This window comes from Octodon degus, unplaced genomic scaffold, assembly GCF_000260255.1.
Source record: "Octodon degus isolate 3935 unplaced genomic scaffold, OctDeg1.0 scaffold00076, whole genome shotgun sequence".
In the NCBI taxonomy this organism is placed as follows: domain Eukaryota; kingdom Metazoa; phylum Chordata; class Mammalia; order Rodentia; family Octodontidae; genus Octodon; species Octodon degus.
This window is the reverse complement of record NW_004524652.1, coordinates 6206300-6229405: the sequence shown is the minus strand read 5'-3', so window position 1 is coordinate 6229405 and position 23106 is coordinate 6206300. Positions and strand designations below refer to the sequence as shown.

The 23106-nt window shown below is 50.7% G+C and overlaps 1 protein-coding gene across 6 annotated transcripts in view; it reads right to left on the bottom strand.

Annotated features, from left to right (window-relative positions):
- The window catches only part of Pitpnm2 (phosphatidylinositol transfer protein membrane associated 2), a 95540-nt gene that overhangs the window by 55293 nt on the left and 17141 nt on the right, over positions 1–23106 (bottom strand). The window contains exon 1 of one of the 6 annotated variants that reach the window (XM_023720515.1): positions 12044–12230. The exons of the other annotated variants lie outside the window; for them this stretch is intronic. The gene's annotated coding sequence lies outside the window, so the exon portion shown is untranslated. Of the gene's footprint in view, positions 1–12043; positions 12231–23106 lie in introns of those variants that run through there. 6 annotated transcript variants of the gene reach the window in all.

Below are 23106 nucleotides of genomic sequence, written 5' to 3'. Positions count from 1 at the left end.
AGACAGAGACAGAGACAGAGACACAGAGAGACAGAGTTGAGCTCCAGTTGGCTGGCTCTTACCACAATCTCTGTCCTTAGATAGGATACTGAAAACTCAGAGCCTCAGTGAACCCCTCTGTAAGGGAGAGCAGCATATCCAATGAGGGAGCACATGCTGTGTGGGGGGCAGCCCACACCAGCCTAGTAACACAGATGTGTTCTGTCACCTGTCACCCAGGGGTTATTAAAAATAACCACTGGGTGCTCTAGGGAATGCTGGGAGGGCTGGTTGAGTCCCCAAGTGCCCTGTGCATCACTCACAGTACCCCTTGAGTTCCAAGACTCCCAAAGGAGGGACAGTGGGTGAGATGGGCAGAGGCAGTTTATACCCAGGAAAGCAGTCCCCAGCACTCTCCCCTGGGGCTGGAAGTGTGAGATTTCAGAATTTCCTGCACTCAGACAGGTGATCCTGCATTTTTCAGCAGCAACCACTGATCAAATACATCAACATTTCTGCAGAGAAATGCGTGACTATGGAATACATAAAGGCTATAAATAGCCTCACTTGCACTATAAATAGTTTCACCTCGGTTCCATTGGGATTTTGCTGCTAAATGAGCTATGACACAGCGTTTGGTTTTCAGGGCTTGCTGCATTCTGGAGTTAAGAGAGGAAATGTGGCTGTGTATGTCAGTGTTCTCGCCACATGTTGCAAACCAACTGCACAGCAGCCCTGCTTCGTCCCGTGGCTGGCATGGGTCAGGTCTTGGGTACATGTGCCTCACCCCAGAACCTCACCAGGCCCTATGGCCCTGGGGACACCATCCAAGGGCATTAATCACACACAAAACCAAATGTGCATGTGCACACTCGAAAACAAACAGCCCCGTAGACACAGCCACCAGCTCTGGGAGCTTCGCTCTAGGTGGGACAGAACCACTGGGGTGGGAGCTACGCATCTCCAGCTCGCAAAGCTGCTCAGGTCCAGCGCTGCCCATCACCCAAGTCATCCCCAGGACAGAAGCCAGAGTGCAGAGCAGGGCCAAGGCTCAGCAGTGCACAGGGGCTGAGACAGGGCGCCAGCAGGCGGAGCTCTGGTGCTCTGGTCCTCGCACTGCCGCATGCAGGCTGGCTCGACCTCCCACTGTGGCTGTACCCCCCCCCCCACCTGCCGTGAAGTCTGGTACCGCAGGCCTTGAAGGGTTCTGAGGGAGGCCTGAGGGTGCCCAGGGCTTGAAGTCAGTTGCTGCTTGGGAAATGCCTGCTGATGGTTCCTTGAAGTTGCCTAAAAGTGTGATATGCACAAAGGAAGCCTCTTCAGCCCAGAAGTGCCCATGTCCTGGGCACTCCTCAAGGTAGACCATCTGTGGGCCTCTGTGCTACATGTAGTGTCCCCTCTCACTGCAGACAGGACATCTGAGACACTCCTCTGAGAGACAGCACTCTGGGTGCAAGGGGAGGAGCCTGGAGCGAGCAGCCTTCTTGGAGGAGGGCATGTCTGTTGCAGAGTACAACCTTCAGCGTCAGGATGGGGCTCCATCGGTGCCTGCTCTCAGTTACTGAGACTCAGTCTGTTTGTAAGAAGAGGGCCAGTGCTGTGGCCACCTGAGGGTGGCAGTGACAAGAGCAAGGCACTCAGTGCTGCCATGACGATGGCAGTGGTGATGACAACAATGGGGATGGCCCAGCTCAAGAGGGCTTCCCATCAGCTCTGTCCTGACGCTCCACCCAGGCAAGATCAGAAACAACTCAGAGACATCATTACTGTTTTGTCGCTGCTCATTATCAACCTTTCCAGTGCCTGTTGGGACCTCCTGCTAACACTGCAAGGCAGGTGGCCACATGCTCTTTCTGTGAGTCAGACAGAAAATGAAGCCATGAGAGTGACCTGGCCAAAGTCACCGAGCAAGTCAAGAACTGGGAGAGGATGAGAATCCCTGATCTTGGGCCAGAGAGACACCAAACGTATCAGCAAGCAGCCCCCTGAAGCCAGTAGCCCCCTGCAGCCTCTGGACACCCCAGTGCACAACTGGGTGGGCTAGGGGAACATGCAAGGTAGGAGAGAAGCGTGGGGAGAGCAAGAAGGGGGGTGGCCAGGGTGCGGGGAACTGAGTCATCTTTCAACTGGTCCAAGCCCATTGCACACAGTCTGCCTCCTCTATCTTTGGTGAGGAGCAGGGGGCTATTTTGGGAAGCTCTGCACACAGCCCGCCACTTCCCTGCCAGGCTGATGGGGTCAAAAACAAAACCAGCCCAGCAACAGTCTGGTGTCAATGGGGTAGGAGTTGAGGAGGCATGAATAGCCTTGACCAGAGCAGCAGGACCGAGAGAAGATAGGAAGATAGGGAGAGGCTGGGAGGAGGGAATTACCCCCATTTTCCAGACTACCTGCAACTCCCCCCCCCAAAAAAAAAAAAAAACAAAACAGGAAAAGCAACAACAACAAAATACAGTGGTGTGAAAAAGCAAAAAAACAAAGTTGGAGACAGTGAGATCCACTTGGCCTGGGGGCACATAGACTTAAGTTTAAATGCAGGCTATGTCTTTGAGCAAGTCACATTAACTCTCCAGGATTCTGATTCTTCCTTTATAGGGAATGCAGCGTCCTTATAGGGCTGGGTATGATGATGAGGTCCCAGGGAGGAAGTGACTGCCACATTGGCCCACCACAATAGAGCCAGCCAGCCCTTGTCCTGTACGCACAGCTGCCCATGGCAGCGAGACACCTATCTACTCTGTATGACCACCATGCTAAGGCCAGAGTAGCTGATGATCGATGTGAGAAGTCAAGGGACCACAGAAGATCTCTGGAACCACAGAGCACGGAAGGCTACCATGGCACCCAGGGGGCCCCAGGGCCTCTGGCGCTGTCAAGGCAAAGCAGCAGGACTCAGCTGGGAACTAATAGTGCCTTTCAGGGATAGGGAACACAATGCCCCACCCTGAGCAGGCATCCAGGAAACACCTGCAGAAAAGAATGGGGCAGCAAGGACGGGATGGGGGTAGAGGCCCTGCAAGGGGAATCTGCAGGGCTGCGGGCCCTGTGTGACAGGCTGGCAGAGAACTGCGCCTCCCTGACAGAAGGGAGGAAAGGGCTCCAGGAGGGGGGGGGAGGGGTAGGCGTGAGGCTTCTTGGTGAGTCCTAGGGAGGCTCCAGAGGACTGGGGTTCTCCTGCAGCAGAGATGGAGCCTGGGGCAGCAAAGGCAGCCTGCCTCAGGCAGGAAAAGCTGCATTTTACGCTGGGTCCTGGAGCTGATTTTGTAAGTCGGTACTGAGAAAAAACATGAGCAATGTGACTAGCCCTGGCAGCTCTCCCAGCCCTGTCCTGGTCTCACAAGTGCTCAGAAAGCCCTGGGATGGGACAGGGAAACAGCCAAAAGCTGTAAGCTACTCAAGCACCCACGGGTGGAGGAAGTGATGGGCAAAAGAAACTCTATCGTACAATGTAACAGTACTCTGCCTGAAGAGGAAAGGCATGAGGCCAAGTGCTGCACCGTACAGCACTGTTCACCACCTAGAAGGTGTCACTAGACAGTCCTGCTGAGCAGAGCTTACCTCCTGGGGCTCAATGCAGGGTTTCAGTGGGTTCTTTAGAGCACAGGTAGCCTTTATTCTCTGGGACACCTTGAGTAGGTGTCTGTGGACAACACATCCCCTTCATGAACGCTGCTCTCTAAAAGAGATGTGTGTGTGTGTGTGTGTGTGTGTGTGTGTGTGTGTGACTGAAGATGGAACTCAGCGCCTTCACGCTGAGCTACATTAACAGGATTTTTTTTTATCTTATTTTATTATTTCACTTCATTTTGAGACAGGAACTTGCTAAGTAGCTAAGATGCCCAACCTGGACTTGCAATTGCAATCGTCCTGCTTCAGCCCCCCAGAGTACTACGATTAGAGGCATGTGCCTCCGCAGCGCCCAGCTGAGACTGCTCACCGGCTCCGCTCTGTCTCTGATTCTATTCACGCAGGCAAAGTTACTGTAGCTGAAGGCTAAAGCCTCCTGACCTTGGACGACAGGCTGCTGCTCCTTGGCTAGCACGGCCAGCCTGGCTTCTGTCCAATGACATAGTGCCTGCTGGACGCTGTCAGTACATGATGCGCCCCTTCCCCCAATTCGCATCTACCTGCAACCTTAGAACATGTCCTTATTTAGAAATGGGGCCCTAAGGATCTCAAGACTTGACATACTGGGACTAGGGAGACAGGTTGGTGGCATAAGTGCCTGCCTGGCAGGCACAAGGTACCAAGTTTGATCCCTGGTACTATTCCAGCCCCAGAACCCAGGCACACTGTGCTGGCCATTGAAACTGGGTATAGTAGCCCATTCCTATAATCCCAGTGCTGGAAAGACTGAGTCAGGAGGATCACCACAAATCTGAACTGCATAGTGAGACCTTGTATCAAATAAATAAATTTTAAAAAAAGATTTTAGGGGCCGACCAAATAGCTCAGTGGTATGGAGTGGAATTTGTACATCACAGGGAAGTGTGTCTACTCTGTGTATATGTAAATTAAATAAACACTTTCTAGCCGGGGAAATGGTTCAGTACAATAAGCACTTGCCTGGCAAGCACAAGGGCCTGAGTTCAATCCCTGGTTCCACAAAAATAAATAAATAAATAAATAAATAAATAAATAAATAAATAGACAAATAAACAAACACTTTCTAATTTAGAAAAATAGCTCAGCAGATTATAGCACCTGTTTAGGCAGAGCGCAGCAGCCAGGGTTCAATCCCTGGTGTGCCGTGCCGGCCCCATTCCCAGGGCGCACTGAGAGAGCGATTAAGACTAGGTGTGCTGGCACACACCTGTAATTCCAGCACTTGGGAGGCTGAAAACAGGAGAATCACTATGAGTCCAATCTACACAGTGAGACTCTGCAGACCCTGTCCTAAGATTAAAAAAAAAAAAAAAGATTTGGCATACTGGATTTAGATTGGGCTCGGAATCCAATGACTGGTGTCTTTATCAGAAAAGGACGCAGAAATACAAGCCATATGGAGGTAAGGAAGCAGTGACTTGGCACCAAGCCACGAAGTCCTAGGGCCATCAGAAGCTGGAAGAGGCCAGGGAGAATCCTCCTTAGAGCCTTAGCAGGGAGCACATCACTGCTGACACATTGATTTCAGATTTTTGCCTCCAGATCTGGCAGAAAAAATATATGTCTGCTACTTGAGCTACCAGCTTGTGTCATTTTGTCATGACAGCTCCAGGAGACTAGCAGATTAGGTCTGTGGCATCAGGAAACAGTCCACACCCTGGGCTGACCACATGTACGTCAGCGAAGACCCCCTGTTCTGAACACCCCATGCAAGATGACTTGTGGTTTTTTGGCTATGAGGGTGACCCCAGCACTCCAGCAGGACCGAATCAGCCTGTCTCCCAGCTGTTACCAGGGCAGCAGATCAATTAGATCAGTGCACTTGAGGAGCCAGCCCCCAGGCTATTCAGACACTCGAGAAGCCTCTTGGGCTGAAGCACCCTGACCTCCTGCCACCCAGCATCACTCTTCCTGCCTTCCACAAAACCCTGAGACACTAGCCCTATGAAGGAGGTTTTAGTGCTAACCAGGAAATATGTCTCAGCCTGGAGAGAAACACTAGCCACAAGATCTGAGAGTTACAAAAACCCCACCTTGCCCTGGCTCAGCATCCCTTAACCTGTCTTCAGTTTAGGGGAACCTCTCAGGATGGGGGTGAGGAATTGGATATCCCTAAGATGTGGCAATATGGGGCTGAAGACTGCTTCAGTTCCAGAGAGCTCCCTTCCTGCCAACTTCCCCACTTTGGATAGGACTGGTACAGGCCTGAGTGTGGGGCAGGGCTCAGGCAGCTCCAGGATGGCTGAGTCCAACACTACTCCCAGTACAAGGATGAGCTGCTTTAGAAACATCTAGGAAGCTGGGTTCAGATGCAGACTCCTGGCCTTCATTCCTATGCCTAGGAACCTGCATTCCCTAGCATTATGAGAAGCCTCCTGGAGGAGGAGGAGGTCAAGGAGACTGGTGCAACCTCCATGTACAGATGGGAACGTGGAGACAGGATGGACTTGGGCAAGGCTGGATCGAGTCTCTGCTGGGCCGGGCCTAGTTCCTGCTGGCCTGGAGTCCTTTCTGCCTACAGAGCCCTTTGCCCAGGCAGAGCTTCCTCCAGGACACCTTCCACAGCCCTGGAACCCTGTGCCAGCTTTGTGTTTGGCCCCATCAGACCATCAGGTGGCTGCATGTTTGCCTTTCTGCTCAGACCCTGCGCCTTGTTCAAAGTGGTTTCCCCAGGGCTCAGCTAGAGCAGTTGTTCAATAAAAGAAACTGCCTGGCAAATATTTGTTAGGTAAATGATTTGAATTCCAAACTCAGTCCATGGGTGGCTGTGTGACCTTGGGCATTCAACTTCCATGCCCCTGTGTGAAACAGATTCATATATATATATATATATATATATATATATATATATATATATTCTGCATCCCAGGCCACAGTGAGGGCAGGCAAGCCCTGAGGTGAGGGGCACACGGGTACTTGCTTCTGCCTCACACAGAACCCGGGCTGAGAGGTAGCCATGCCCTAGAGCTATCTACTATGGTTCTCTGCTCTTGGGGGCTCCTACCATGGGCCCTGAATGCAATCAGGCTCTGGATAGGCAGTCACAAGACCCTGGACACTAGAGTAGCTGCCTGGTGCTGCATGGGCCTCACCTCAGTTTCCAACTCGCCAGGCGGAGCAACTGCTGACTCAGCTACTGTCACTGGCACCTCAGAACTCCAGGTAGGCACTCAACCTGGGCTGTGGGCAGCAAGGAAAGCCTGTCTCCTAGACAGAAAGACCTCTTGCAGCATGCTCAAGGAACAGGTTTTGTGCTGAGCCTGGGAGCCCACACCTCCCAACTGCTGACTACCACAGGTTCGTAACCCACCAAACCTGGAAATGGTCCTGGAAGGGATACTCTCAGTGGCCTTTTCCTCAGGCTAGACAGGACTGGATCACATCCCAGGCCTGTCTCCAGGAGGAGTTGGGGAGCTCAGGTTCAAAGCACTCCCCCAAGCATCTTTTAAATTACCCAGGGGACTAACTGGTTCTTCCCTAGACTTCACTACTGGGGGTGAAGCCTCAGGCCCCAACATCAACATGTCCTTATATGTGATTAACTCACATGCAGGGGACATTTCCAGCTGTGGTTCTGGGTATCCAGGAGAGCTCCTCTGGGACTCTGCATTGTTTTCCTACCTGTCTGGTCTGACCTGGGACCCTAGCAAGTGACTCACCCATGGAGCAATGGGCAGGAACAGGCAACAGACAAGGATGGCTGTGCTGGCTCCTCTCCAAGCCAACACTGCTAGCTGGGGATGAATTCTGGTTCTGCCCTCTTTCTGGGCCCAGGATGACCCCTCCTCAGCAATGTGGTCACACTCAGGGTGCAGAAATGAGACACAGAGCTGACCCCTGGGACCTGGGATTGGGGGACAGCCAGAGAGGGACCTGAGAGTTGAGGAAAACTGTGCTTTATCACTCACAAGGCAGGTGATTGTAAGTGCTCTGCAGCCAGCGGCTGGTAGGCACAGATGGCTCTGGGCTGCTGGCCTGGGCCCCATCTGAGGACGCACTTTGATCTAGCATGGTCATCTGGAGAGGAAGGAGCTCTGTGAAGTCCTTAGTGGTCCTGTGCCCATCCTATGAACTGGGCAAGATGCTGCCTCAGAGTCTCACTTGCACAAACAAGGCAGTCGGGGGGACGATGGCTCTGTGCTGCACAACAGGAGACTGAGGTACAGTGGGACCCAGAGGCTCCCAGGGGTCACACAGCTGGACTCAAATGTGGCTCTGGGTGGCTGCCATATTTTGCTCTTCCTACTCCCTAAGGAGGCTGCTGCCTGGCCCTGTCCAATACTGAGTCTCCCCACTCCAGGACCCACCCTGGAGGACAGACTCCAGCCTGGCAATCAGCAGGCTCCAAGCAGGAAGTGAAATCGGGTGGTGAGAGTGTTTTAAAATTAACCGTGCCTGCTCCCTGTCTGCACAGCCTTGGTAATGTCCATTCACAGCCACAGGCTGTGATAGAGGTGTGCCCATGCCTAGGAGGCTGTGAAGTGCTTTACAAGGGCACAGGCGGCTAGCAAAGTGAAGGCACTGGCATGGAACAAAGCATGCTGCTGACACTGTCCCTCTTGTCCTTTTCTATCTCCTGAGAGCACCAGCATTAACCTTACTGTGTAAACGAGGAACCTGAGGCTCAGAGAGGCAGGGGGATCTCTAGGATCTCAAAACCAGTGCAATGGCAGAACAGGGAGAAGGATAAGGTCTCTTGACTTGCTTCTTCCCATTGCTTCTGCTCCTGATCACAGCCCATCTTTGGGAGAGGCCACGAGGAGCTGGTAAGGAAAGTTCCTCTTGCTATAGCAACAGGAGAGGGAAACGGAGGCACAGAGCGGTGACTGCTGTAAAGGTGGGCAGCAAGTCAAGGCAGTAAACACCAGCCCTCTGCAGGGTGACAGCACCCTTGGACCCCTGATTCATTCATTTCCACCAAGCTTGGCTTTGTCAGGGAGACAGTGGAGGCTCAGAGAGGTCTCCTTGAGAAGGCAGAGGCCTGAGACGCTCAGTCTAGTGCTCCCTCTCAACAGCGGTCAGCGTCTGGGGCTGCACGTTTATCTCACGGGGGCTCAGGAGTCTGGGTAGCAGCAGAGAGGGCCACAAAGTAGCTCTAACAGAGGAGCCTGTGACTGCACAGTGGACCCAAAGGAAACCAGTGTTGAGGTGAGAAACCAGCATAAGATTCAACTTCCCCTCACCTGGAGCTCCCGAAGGGGAGGCTTGGGCTACCAGGCAGGGGTCTTTGGGCTGGCATCCAGCCTTGAATGAATGCTGAGACCAGACAGGGATGGGAGAAGCAGCCTGGACTCAAAGAGCCGGTGTTCAGGGAAATCCCTGCTTTGGAAGTCTGGCTAATGACCTAAAGATACAGCCCTGCCCCCACAGCTCCCTGTCCCAGGTAGATGGGCCACTTCAACCTCCAGGGGATGGAGGTTTGATTTTATATATTTATCTTCTCATGGGGTCCAAATCCTCCTCTGTTATGATAGCATTCTATCCACCTTCTAGGAAAAGCACTAAATACTTAATACTTATTGTTTCTTTTTTTCTTATAGAAAAGTTGCAAAACATAAGAACCTCCATATACCTCTACTCAGAATGTTTTGTCTATTTCAGCCCTACCTACCACCTCTGCCACTGCCAATGCACATAATTTGCTTCCAAGCACCTCAGACCTGTCCTTTGTGTGAAGTAGTCAAAGCAGCCAGTGTTACCTTCATGTTACAGAGTAGAAACTAAGGCAGAGGCCCCTGGATGTGCAGGGCCCCCTTCTTACACAGAGACACTGATGCCCAAGTCCTCAGCCCAAATAAACAGTGCCATGATGCTGACCACCTTTTTAGTGATGGGATAGTATGCTAACAGGTTAAAAAAGAAAAAGCTATGCTGCACCCATAGCAGCATTAGAAAGCCTTGGGATCGGGCTGGCCTGGATTCCCCTCTGGGGAGTTGACTTATGCAGTGTAGGTGAGAGCCATGGATAGGGCTCGGAGGGCAAAGGGGCTCCCCAAGCCTACTCCTCCAAAGTCTGCTCTCCGGCTTTTTCTTCCTTTTTTTTTTGGTCTTTTTGTAGTGCTGGTGATTGAATCCAGGGCCTCATGCATACTAAGAAAGTGCTGTACTACTAAGCTAAGCACAGTCTAAATATGAACAATCTGGACACACACACTACATACGGCACATGTGCACACGTCACATATACAAAGCATATACACATATACACAGCATACATACACATGTACACATTAGCATGCACACATTACATGCATCACCTCCATATACTCACATTCATACACAGGATCTGCAAAGACTCATACACTACATGTTCACTTACATGCGCATACACACATACACAGCACACACAGATATACATACAACACACACATGTATAAACCACAGGCACACATGTACCCTCATGTATACAACATCACATGTATACTCACACACTCTCACATGTACACTTTCACCCCAAACACACACACAGCATGCTACACACACTCTCTCTCTCTCTCTCTCTCTCTCTCTCTCACACACACACACACACACACACACACACAGCTTTATGGTTCAGCACACCTAAAGCTCAGCAGTCTCTCCCAGCCAACTTCCTTCCCTGGGGCTGAAGACCCTCAGCAGACTGGCACTCAGGTTCTTCCCCACAATCCACAACACACAGGCAGCACTGCACAGCATGTGGTAAGAAAGGGAAGACAACAGAAGGGGAGGCATCTCTTTCTAGAAGTGGACAAGGACAGTTACCGCACTCAGATGAGACACAGAGCTGAAAAGATATGTGTAAGGTCTGAGCAGTGCCGGGAGCCGTTTACACAAGGGCATGGCAGTGAGCAGGACAGCCACTGTATGTGCACTCCTCCTGGCAGACGGGAGAGATGGACCTGCGGGGGCCATGGATGCATGTGTGGGCATGCATGTGTCTACATGAGCATAAGCGTCTGTGCATGTGTATGTGTGTGTACACGTAGACACAAGCTGTAGGGGTGTGCTGTATGTCTGTGAGCACGCATGGGGGTGTGAGCATGTGTGTGTGCATCTGTATGTGTGTGCTCAGGGAAATATAAGAGGCCAGGGCAGAGTTTAACGTTCATGAACTTCTTTCTACCTGCACAGTTTGTCATTTGCGTAACGACACCAAGAGACTGGGCGCAGGGATGGGTGGGGATACCGGCTTGACCTCCTAGGTTGTGCTGAGTTGAGCCTCAGTCTCCTATCTGAGTCAGATCTGCCTGTCCTGCCCTGGCACAGCCTGGATGGGGGACTGAAGCACAGGGAAAAATAAACCAAATTTTCCCCATGGAGCTTCAGGGGCTTGGTTGGGTCTGTCTAAACTGCCAGTTTTCTTCTGGTTCTTTCCTGAATCCCAGAGCTTCTGTCAAATTAAAGAAGAAAGAACCACTCACCCCTGAAAGTCAGCCAACGTGGTGATCATCCCCACCTGTCCTTGGTATGAGTTTTCCATGCTTTGGCTGGCTGGAGCCATTGGCAGCCAGGGCTACCACCTCTTAAAGCTGCTCTCACACCCTCTATAGCTCTGCAGGATGCTTTCAAGTAAGTCACTGCTATGTGCAATTACACTTTGGAGCATCCACTAAGGAAGGGTGTGGGGGGTGCAGGAAGGCAGGCGGGAGAGCACTTGGGATCCCCCTGGCACGAAGGCAGCCAGGGTGGAGGAAGCTGCCTCTCTCCTAAGGGGTGCTCTGGCTGTCCTTTGTGGGACTGCTGACCTAACATACACTTGGGTCACACTGGAAGCGAATGAAGGACCCCAGGGCATAGGAATTCCAGTTGTAGCAGTGTGGACCGGACTGACTTCCCATGGAGGCTGAGAGCAGAGAGGAGGACAGAGCGCTGCATGCGAGAGCTGGCCTTTAACATGTCACATCAGATTTTCCATTTGCAGCCAAACCAAAACCAAACCGACTGTACACAGCCTCCCACCCATCATATAACTCATAAACCCGTCAGAATTCACAGCCAGCAAACCAACCAGAATCCAGATGCAGGTAATGTCATTAAAAAGCCTGCACATTACCAGATGCCAGGAGGGTCTTGCTGAGCCTCCAGCCTTCGAGCTGAGGAAAAGCAAGCCATAGCTCCTAGGTTTGCAGACACAAAAGCATTCCTCTCATCCTGCCCAACAGGACCTGTCTGATTGCTCAAAGAGAAGCACCAAGAAATTACGGTCTGTAACAGCTCTAAGACAGGGTTAAAGAAACAGGGTTGTGGGGCAGATGAGCACCTGACCATAGAACCACATGGAGAGTCCTGCCTTGGGCCATCTTCAAGGCTTTGGTTCTGTTATTAAAACAATCTGTCAGAATGCTGAAGCAAAAATAGAATCCAATCAGGTGGCTGTGAGCCCAACTTTATCAACACAGCACTAAGTCCTAAGTTCTACTATTCACCTGAAGAACTACATTCAGTCCCACCAGCCCCTGGGGACACAGGTACATACCTGAACAGCTGGACTTCTTCGCAGTCAGTTCCCCAAGCCACACACCTCTTGCAAAGTTAATGATGGATTCCCTGATACCTGTACCAAACTTTGAGGCCCGCCTATGAGTCAGACAGGGCTACTTAGTGCACGCTTTCTATTTAAAGATCAGACAGGGCTTACACTCGAATATCATTCAAACCCTAAGCTTCTAAGAATTGGGTGCTAAATCTGATCTGTTCGGCCCTTACTTTCCATCAACACAGGAGACGTTCTTGTTGACAACCAGGGCTTTTTTTTCCATTGCCAGCTGAACAGGAAGCAGGGGCACGGGGAGCTGCCTGCCTCTTGGGCTGGGCTGCTGAGAAGTCAACATCACCAGCTTCCTCTAGGAAAGATGTTCAGATATCCAAATGCCACTGCCGGGGTCAGGAAGAAGTGACAAGCAATTGGGCAGCAGTCCTGGAATGCTATCTGAGCCATGCTGTGCTGAAGGCCATCCCAGACAGACGGGGCCGCTGCGGACGGACACACAGCACACCAGTGAGACAGCAGAAGAGTCTCCCTATGCCAGCTCAGAAACTGCAGTGGGGCAGATAAGACATTCTCCCACTGAATGTCCATCGTTGGAGGAGAAGAGGTCAGCCAGGGATGGCCAGCCTGGAGATGGGTCCTGCCTACTGGGAGGTACAAGCATGCCTCTAAATTTCTTCCCCTCTGCCCGATCCAACCACACTCAAGGAAAGCAGCTTGCCCGTACTCTGTAGCCATTAAGTGAAAAATGGAAGCGCAACAGGGCTGTGTCCCCAGCCCTAGAAGGCAGGAGCTGAGCTCCTTATGGAATCTTGAGAGAAGCCCATGTACCCAAAGTCTGCTCTGCCCCTGAGAGCTGGGGCAGGCCATGCCAGGCCTGTCTCTTCCTCTCCCCTCCATCCCAGTCCTCGGAGAGAAAACAAGCAGCTCGTGTGATCAGACGGAGCCTTCCTTGCTAACAAACCCATCCTGAGGCTGTGCCACGATTCGGAAGGAGCAGAAAATTACCTTTCAGAAAGCCAATGTGAGGTAAGGGGAGGGGGGGACAAAGTATGAGAGCCAGGAACCACGAGCCAGCCGAGCCGCAGAAGCAGGAGCCGGCCAGGGCTCGTCCAGCAGCCCTCATCCTTGCGGAGGTTCAGCCTCAGGGTGCCGCCCCCGGCCCGCAGCGCTCCCGGCAGTCCATGCCTGGAGACACAGAGGGGGCCAGCATGCGGTTCCTGGGCTGCCTGGACAGAGGAGCCACAGCGGGCAGGGACGACAGAGGCAGGGAGGAAGGCAGGCCGGAGAGGAAGGGGTGGGGAGCGGAGCGGGAGGGCGGGAAGGAGGGAGAATTGATTCTCTCTCCTCCACTGGGACCACTGAGCTAAGTTGCCATGGAGAAAGGGGAGCTGCTGGCAGAGCTCAAGGCGGGCGGAGGAGCCATATGCCAGAGGGAAGGCGTCAGCAGAGAGCCAATCCCACAGTTCTGCTGCTGCAGCCTCCCCCAGTGAGGCCTCTGGGCCCTGGGCGACAAGGCTAGGAGAATAACTGGGGGGACCCCTGGCAAAGCAGGCCCTCAGCACCCACCCCCAGGGGAAGGGAGGCGAGGGGCGGGGCTTCCCGGCTCAGGAATCACCAGAGCCGACCCCATCGTATTGCCCCCTCCGAAGGCACACTGCGCTGATGGTCAGTGCCCACGGCCTGGCCCTTGGGACTGGGGAAAACAAGCATCCTCACGCTGGCCAGCTCCGCACCCTGGTGATAGCACGTGAGAGGTACTACTGGTCTACCTCTGCCTCCCTGTTTCTAAAAATCAGTTGCCAGACCCTGAGTCCCACTTTCCCACCCTCATGAAGTAAGTGGTGCCCACCCATGGGAGGCCTCAATGGCACAAAGCTTCAAAGGCAGGAGGTACAGAAAGAGGTGGCTGGGTGTGGGCTCGCGGAGGAGGGGCCCCCACACCCATGATGCCCACTGGGAGCTCAGAGATGTGGTACAGGGGCAGGAGCCCCACGCTCGGGCACTGTGATGGTGACACAGGTGGGGAGAGATCAGGGTGTCACCTCAGGGGTTGTGGTTCCCTCAGGCCCTGAAGCTCAGGGCCACACCCCGTGTCCTCCTTGTCCTCCTTTCCCTCTCTTGCCTGGCCATGAGACCATGGGACAAAGACCAACAGCCTCACCACTGTGACACAGGACAGGAGGAGCACACTACCTTAACCCTGTCTCTGATGCCATGGCCTGGGAAGAATCTTTATTTTCACTTTTGCTTCACATTTTATTATGGAAATATTCAAAAGCATGAGAAAGTCAGAAGAATGCTATAAGGAGAGCCATATAGATTTACTTACTACCTAAATCCCACTGCTTTCTCTCCCTTTTCTACTGTGGTCAAATACACGCAACACAAAATGTACTATTTTAACCATTCTCAAGTGTACCTGTCCAAGGCATGAAGCACACAGACTGTACTGGGACCAGGGCCACTATCTCGGTCCCGGAGACCCATCAGCAGTCACTCGTTTCCCTCTTCCCTCCAGATTCTGACAACCAATAATCCACTCTGTCTCTTAGACATAGCTGTTTGAGACATTTCATGAAAATGGAATAAGCCAGTGTATGTGGCCCTTTCTGTCTGGCTTCTTCCATGTATTGTCCTATTTTCAAGGCTCAGCCACGTGGCAGCCTGTCAGTGCTGCACTCCTTCTCATGACTGAGTAATAGTCCACTGTGTGTAACTTAGTTATCCATTCACAAGTGGATGGACACATGGATTATCCCACATCTGGCTGGTGCCCTTTCATTTTTTCCATATTATAATGTTTATTTTATGAGAAAATAAGATATAATTTCATAACAAAATAATAGAATAACAATAGTTAATACACTGTGTATCATTATCTTCAGCATGATTACTCAAGAGTACAAGACATAAACCAAAAAGATTCTTGCAAAAAAGAAGGCCAGGTATGGCGATGCACACCTGTAATCCTAGAACTCTGGAGGGAGAAGCAGGAGGATCGCTGTGAGTTTGAGACCAGCCTGAAGACTCAACTGCAAAACAAGAGTCTATCTCGAAAAAAAAAGTCATAACATGAGGGGCTGGGGAGATGGCTCAGTGGAATAAGTGCTTCCCTGGCAAGCACATGGCCTGAGTTCAATCCCCTATTCCGCAAAAAAAAAAAAAAAAAAAAAAATCATAACACGAAACTCTCTTTTCAATGACCTAAGCTGAGCTAGTGATGCAAATTAGCATATATGTTAAAATATTTTAACAAAATATGTAAACTGGGAAAGTATTCAAACTCCCAATTTCCTATTTATTTTTCTTCTATCATGTTCCTTATTTTTATGTTTATATATATTTTGTTTCTCATATAAGAGAAACCATGTGATAGGTTTGTGGGTCTGACTTACTTTACATAACAGTGTTCACAAATTGTATCCATTTCCCTGAGAATGCCTCAACTTTATCTTTTTGGCAGCATAATACTCCATTGTGTATAAATAGATTTCATTTATCCATTCATGGGCCAATGGCTATAAATTCTGCTTCCAGGATCCAGATATTGTAGTTGTGCTGCTGTAAACATGGGTGTATACATGTGTCCCTATGATATGATGATTTTTAACTCTGCTGGAGAGATACCTCAGAGGGTGATAGCTGGGACAAATGGGATTTCTGTTTGGTTTTTGGGCAGTCTCCACACTGACTTCCATAGTGGTAGCACTAGTTATATTCTCACCAACAATGTAGTTGAGTTCCTTTTTATCTACAGCCTCAACAGCATTCGTTATTATTAGTCATTCTTTCTGGGGTAAGATGGTAGCTCAGTGTAGTTTTAACTTGCATTTCTCTGATGATCAGTAATAATAAGCATTTTTCATGTATTTATTGGCCATTTGTACTTCTTTTGAGAAATGACTATTCATTTCAGTTGTCCACATTTTGGTCTAGGTCTTTTGGGAATGGTCTGATTTTTTTCCCGTTCTTTATATATTCTTGATGCTAGTCCTCTGTCCATGGGATAGCTGGCAATTTCCCCTCCCAGTTGTTGACTATTTGTTTACTCTGTTGGCCATTTCCTCTGCAGTGCACAAGGTTTTTAGTTTGATATGATTCTATTTGCTGATTCTTGTTATTATTTCTTGTGCTACTAGGTTTCTGTTCAAAAAGTCCTTACTCATGCCTGCATCTCCTCTTATTTTTTTTTTTTTTTTTTTTTTTTTTCTTGTTTTTTTTAAACAGCATCAGGCCAGGGAGATGGCTCAGTAGAATAAGTGCTTGCCTGGCAAGCATAAGGTCCTGAGTTCAATCCCCAGTACCACAAAAAAAAAGAAAGAAAGAAAGAAAGAAAGAAAGAAAGAAAGAAAGAAAGAAAGAAAGAAAGAAAGAAATCCTAAAATATATCTTTCAGCCACATGTGGTGGTACACATCTAAAATACCCAGCAGTTGTGAGGCTGAGGAAGGAGGATTACTGAGTTTGAGGTCAGCCTGAGCCGCATAGCAAGTTAGTTGAAGGCAGCCAGAACTGCATAGCAAGACCCTTTCTCGAAAAGAAAGAAGAAAAGTTCTTTGTCTAGTATATAAAACAAAAACCTGAAATTTGTGAAAGGGAAAAGAAAAAGCATAAAAGGAAAAAAATGGAAACAAAATAAAACAAGATTTTCAGAGCACTGGGAAGGCTTCTGATGTGCCCCTCTCATTACTGTGTTTGGTCTCTAAGCTACAGACCCCTGAGGGCTCAAACTGAATGCTGCCTCTAGCCTGTCTTGTCTTGTCTTTTTTTTTTTTTTTTTTTTTTTTTTGTGGTACTGGGGATTGAACTGGGGACCTTAAGCCTGCTAGGCAGGCACTTATGCCACTAAGCCATCTCCCTGGCCTCCCGTCTTTCTTTTAAGCAATGCTTCCCAATGGGTGCCATAAGCAAGCCTCCATCTGGCCTGGAGCCCAGGGCAGAGATCCCAAGTGGCCTGTCTCCGCTGTCCCAGGACACATAGGCACCAACTCCAGACCTTCACTTAAAGGCTGGCGAGCCCAGGTGCCAGTGCTGTGTGGCACCCTCTAGCTGTGTGACACTGATCAGCCGTACTTAGCTTCAGCTTCTCCATCTAGAAAGCAGGGACAAGCTGACTCCACTTGGGTCACCCTGTTCAACAGAACTTTCCTCCATGACTGGCAGCTTCTCCACATGACCCAGGGTGGCTGCAGCCATCACCACCACTGGCCCCAGGTGACTACAGAGCCCTTGCAATGTGATTAATGTGAGTGTGGAATGGAATTTTTCACTGTATTTCAGTTTAATTTACAACTGAAATTAGGGCTAGTGGCGATTGCCCCAGACAGAGCATCCCCGAGTGTGAAATAAGTGGCAACTGTGGAAGGGTCACCCTGGTCCTGGGTCTCTGTCCCTCCCATTACCTCTCCCGACTTACCCTGCAGTGGCTGGGCAGTAGGGCACTCTCTGTCTGCAGCCTGCCCAGAGGCCCCTCTAAAAAAACAGAGCGTGAGTGGTTGGGTTCTCAGGGAACCAAACAAGTGCCAGTTGGGGAGTGGGCTGCTCAGACTCCATAATGACAAGGGTCTCTGAACCAAGGACCTTGCTCTCTCTCCTGTTCTAGAACCCCCCTCCCCCTCTCCCCAGCAACTCCTGGAATGTCTGCACAGGGGCTGCAGGATTGGAATGCCCCCCTTGGCCCCAGTGTGGTGGCAGCAGCCTGCAAGAGAATGTGCAGGAGGTCCTTGGATCCAGGGGGCGGAGCTGCTCCCAAGGTCCCTGTGGTGTAGACAGGCTGCATTTGGATGCAGAGAAGACTCTGCCCCAGGGTTCTTGCTCATCAGATGAAAGACCAACACCCTAAAAAGAAGTATCCTTTCTAGGATCACACAGCAAGGCAGTAACAGTGCTGGGTCTGAGTCCAGCCTGAGACCCTGAGCTGGAGTCGGGGAAATGGTGGGGAGGCTATCCGCGCCTGAAGCTTCCTCGGCTTCCAGCACTCAACCCTATGCCAGGCAGGCCAAGAGCTAGATCAGAAAGCAGAGTCATCCATCCATTTCCTGTCCCCAACCATCTGAACCTACTTGGGAGAGGAAAGAAGTGATGCTCAGGGGGTGATAAGAGGACTCCAAATAAACAGGAGAGACTGAAACACCTGACCACGAAGCATAGCCAGTTCTCCACACTAGTGAGTTCCACACCCAAGGGTTCAACCAATCTCAGATTCAAAGTATTCAGAAAAATACATCATCTGTACTGAACATGTACAGATGTTTTCTTGTCATCATTCCCAAACAACACAGTGCAACAGCTATTTACATGGCATTTCCGTTATTGTGGGTAATCCAGAGATGGCCAGGGTTATAAGCAAATACTACCTCATTTCATGTAAGATGTCTGAACATTCTGGTATCAGCAGAACCAGTCCCCTTCTGACATGGACATGGATGTCAAGCATGAACTCCATTTGTGGTCAGGTACCCCACTCTCATGAGGGCCTTCTTTAAAATCTAACCCTGACCCCAACTCCAGCACTCCCTTGACTTCATTTTCTTCAGAGCATGGATTCTTATCTAATACACTATGTGTGTTTCGTCCTTGTTTTCTTTATTTCAGTGCTGGTAGACATGTGACACGACATTTGCCATCCTAACCACTTTGAAGTGGCATTAAGTACCTTCACTTTGTTGGGCAACCCTCACTATAATCTCAGAACTTACCTTTCTAAACCAAAACTGCACCCACTAAACACAAACACCTCCCCTCACACCCCAGAAGCCACTGGCCCACTGTCTTGGCGCATTTGGCTCCTGTAGGCACCTTGTGGTACGATCAGCAGCTGTCCTATGCCTGGTTTCTTTCAATTAGCATGTCTTTCCCCTTCACCCATGTTGCACCATGTTCTTTTTTAAAGCAGCCTCTCTGAATTGAACAGAGGCTCTGTGGGGGTGCGATTTGGGGTGAGTGCATTCACTGCTGCACTCCTAGGGCCTGGAGCACTGGGCACGTAACAGGCACTGAGAAATCTTTTGATTGATGAGATGGATGGATGGATGGATGGATGAATGAATACATGGTGAGACGATAGACAGATGGATAAATGAATAGCCAGATGGATGACATATGAATAGCTAGATGGTTAGATATATTCTCAGGCCAATATATGAATGAGTGGATGAACAGGTGAATAGGTGGATAGATGAATGATAGGTGGATGGATAGATGAGTGAATGGGTACAGAATCTACAGAGCTTAATACTTCCTGCGGCTCTGGCTGGCCCAGAGTTACATCTGTCTTCTCTAGGTCCCCTAGTAGACTAATTCCTGACCCCACCCTATAGCATAGCCTCTCTCCCTAAAGCCCTAGCCCCACTATCTTTGAGGGATTCCTGGAGCCCTACTGGGTGCTAGGCTTCTCTGCTTCAGACAGTTTCCCTCGGATATGGCTTGTCTAGGACACATTATTTATGGACAAATAAGAGTTCCCAACCCTTACAGAACAGTGTGCCTGGACTCTCAGAGGGCAGCAGCCGCTAATGCATAGTGTGACAGTGACAGCCAGAGGCCAGGAAGTGCCTCAATACCGGATTCCGCCCACAGAGCCCAAGGCTAGTGCCGGAAGGGCAGCAGCCTGGTGGACACTCAGGAGCCTGGGGGCTGGCCCTGCAGTTCTGCGGGGAGCTGGGCCGCAACCTTGGCAGCCGTTTGCCTCTCACCTTCTCCACATCCTGCCTGGCTATTTATAGTCGCCCTCTCTGAGAATGCCTTTGTCTTATTTTTCTGAGCTGGATGAACTTGGTAAATTAAAGCCAAGTGGACCCCCACATCAGCATCCAGCCAACCTGAGGGGGTGCCACACTAGGCCAGGCCTGCTGACCCCCTGGCTCTTGACAGGTGTCTCATGCCTGGCAAGACTTGGGGTGCCCACTGGCAGGGGGGTGTTCCAGGACACAGCAGCAGCCTAACACCTGGGTAGACCTTAGTCAGAGAGGAATGTGACCCCAGAAAGGCCCAGGTTACCCCAGAGTCCTCTGTTTCAGAAAAAGCAGATAGATTGGGAAAGTGGAAAACAGCTGTACCTTTAAACTATCTGGCCCACAGATATGAAAACATTGCACATGAAGTTGTTTGCATCGTGGTTATTTTTAGGGTGAACCCAGTTGCCTCCCCTTGGAACCGGATAAAGCCCCAGAAGCACGTAGTCCTTTTTCCCAGATGGGGGTCCTGTTCCTGCTTCCCTGAGAATGAGAACTTGCTTCTGGGATCTCTGGGACCCCTGCCCCCACCAGAACTTTGCATACACTTGGCCTTCTGGAGAGGGACTTGGGGGCCAGGGAGCCAGGGAGGTTTGCCACTGTGAAGAAGGTCGGCCACCACCTGTACCCCAAGCAGCCCCCTACCCCCCCAACCCCCATGGTATGGTGTGCTAGGGAGAGAGCTCCATCCACTGTCTCCATCCCTGCCAGGCTCAGCTGATGGAATATGTGGCTGACATATTTTCAGAACAAGCAGCAATTAAAGTAGATTTTCTCTTCCACTCCCCCTCCCCAAAACAGGAATAAATCAGTTCTACCAATTTCCCAGCTAATGATTTCCTCCATTAAATTAAAAAGAAGAAAATGCTTTTTTAAATGGATTACCAGGCTTGTGCTTTCAGAGACCACATGACCTGTCAACTCCTCTTAGGTCCAGATACATCAACGCCCCTCAATTAATTTTTAATAAATTTTAAAAAACTCTAAAAAGTACTGCCAAGCCCCTCCCTCCATCCCCATTTACACAGCACATAAGGGTCCACTCCAGCCTGGCTTTGGGAAACTGGCTCAATTGGACCAAAGATAATCCTTACAGTCAGTTCTGGAGAGCCATTTCACAGATGGGAGAAGGAGGAAGGACAGATGGCAGGCACCTCAGCGTCCCAAGGACCCAGTGAACATGCTACTGGGCATCACGTGTGGGCTGGGGTCCGCAGCGTCCAGGTGCCCCGTCTGGGAAACTGCAAACAGGTGAGCGGAGGAGTCTGGGCTGGGACAGTGCATGCGGCCAAGGCAAGCAGGGCAGGACCCCATTCATATCCCATGTCTGCAACAGGCAAATCCACAGAAGATGAGTGTACGAGAGAGATTATCAATGGACGGGGAGGCCGGGAGGTGTTACTTAAATAGGCACTGCTTCTGCTTGGAATGTGGAAAGTCCAGCAAAAGGATGAGGCAAAGTTGCACAGCATGGGAAACACACTCATTGCCCTGCTTTAGGCACACAACACCTGACAGCTGGTAAATTCAATGCTATGTGTATTTTACCCCCATAAAAAATACAGCAAGAAACAAAGGTCCATGCTTCAAAGTGCTGTTTGATGACACAAGAGTGGCTGACAAATCCTCAGTGCCTGTGGAAGGACCCTCTCTGCAGCCTGCCCCAATTCCAGGCAGGCCTCGGTGCCTATCATACGGCTCAGGAGCTCCTGGGTTCTCTTGTCACATGAAAACCCAGGGATCTTCAGAGAAAGGTTCCTTGCATTAGCCAGTGCCATGCAGCGAGGATTCTGCCAGGCTGGAGGCCTGCTACATACCAAAGGGCAGGCAGGGGCTGAAAAGTTTTCAACGGTATACCCTCCCTGGAGGTACCTCAGGGCCTTTGCACCTGCCTGTCTTGTCCCCAGAATGCACTGCCCTCGATGGTGTGCAACTTGCTTCCTATGTGTCCTGATGGTGTGGAACTTGCTTCCCATGTGTATTTAGGTTTTTACAGAGTGCTCTGACAATCTAATGTAAGATGCAGGGAAGGTGACTGGGCCAGAGAGAGGAGCCAAGGGCAAGAATAGGAAGCCAGAAGCCTGTAGGCCAGGACGAACCAGCTGCTCCAGAGAGGGCAGGCAGGTTCTGGTTCTATCCTTTACCATAAAGAGGGCCTGGCCAAGTTCCTTCAATGCCCAAAGCCTCTGTTTTTTTTCTACAAAATGAGGATGGCAAGAGTCCCTGTCTCTTGGGCTTTGCAGTGGACTACATAAGACAATGCATCTTGTGTCCCACATTGCTCAGATTTGGTCACATGAATAAATGGGAGTGATAAGTGGGCTGTGATTATCATCTTCCACACGCAGGAATGTTCCTCCTGAGAGGATCAGGGCGGCCACCCGAGGAAGCGCCAGCAGGAGAGCATGCAACACTAACCATGCTCAGGCGGCAGGGGAGGCCAGGCTACATGCATGGGTACAGACCAATTTAGTCATTTTGTCCTGGCTTTGCACGTAAAGCACAGATAGACAGTGAGTTGTACCCACCTAGGAGCTGGCCAGGCTTGGATTGGAACTCTGGTCCTGTGGCTCCAGCCCCAACTCTTGCACAGAGCAATATCTTAGAGAAGTATTGAAGAGGAAGGAGGAAACATGGCAAGGAGCCTCAGGCAGGCGGAGGCAGGTCTCCGCCACTTCCGCAGCCCTGTCCGCTGGACTGCATGAGCCTCTGGAAGCTGGAGGGAAAGGGCGTGGTACAGGCCCCTTGGGGAAACCCGCAGGATGGCTGGACAGGCCTGGTACATCTTGCGAGTCTGCAAGGTCAGGCTGAGACCTTCATGCTTTGTTCTGCTGGTCAGCTGCTTTGGTCAGCACCCAAGTGTACAATTAACTCCCTCACAGCCAAGGAGGGTGCTGGAGGGAGGAAAATATCCACATCCTGGCTTACAGTATGAGGCCTTCCCCAGTCCCTCAGAGACTTGGTTACACTCAGAGGCCTGGATCCTTCTAGGGGCTGCATGTGAGGGATCTGTACTGCGGGGAGGGTTCTGTATGCACAGATGAAGGGCAGGTTGCTTTCAACTCAAGCTGCGGATTTGCACTGCCCTCTAAGAAAATTCATAAAACCCTGCACATGTCTTAGCTGAGGACTAGCCCACTCCAACATAGAAGTTCTTACTGACCCTTTCCACCACTGTTGTTTCATGGTGCTCAGGACTGTACCCAGCACCTTTCCACTCAGCTACATCCTCAGCCCTTTTCACATTTTGGAGACCAGGTCTCAGTAAGTTGCTAAACTGCCCAAACTAGACTCAAACTTGTCATCTTCCTGCCTC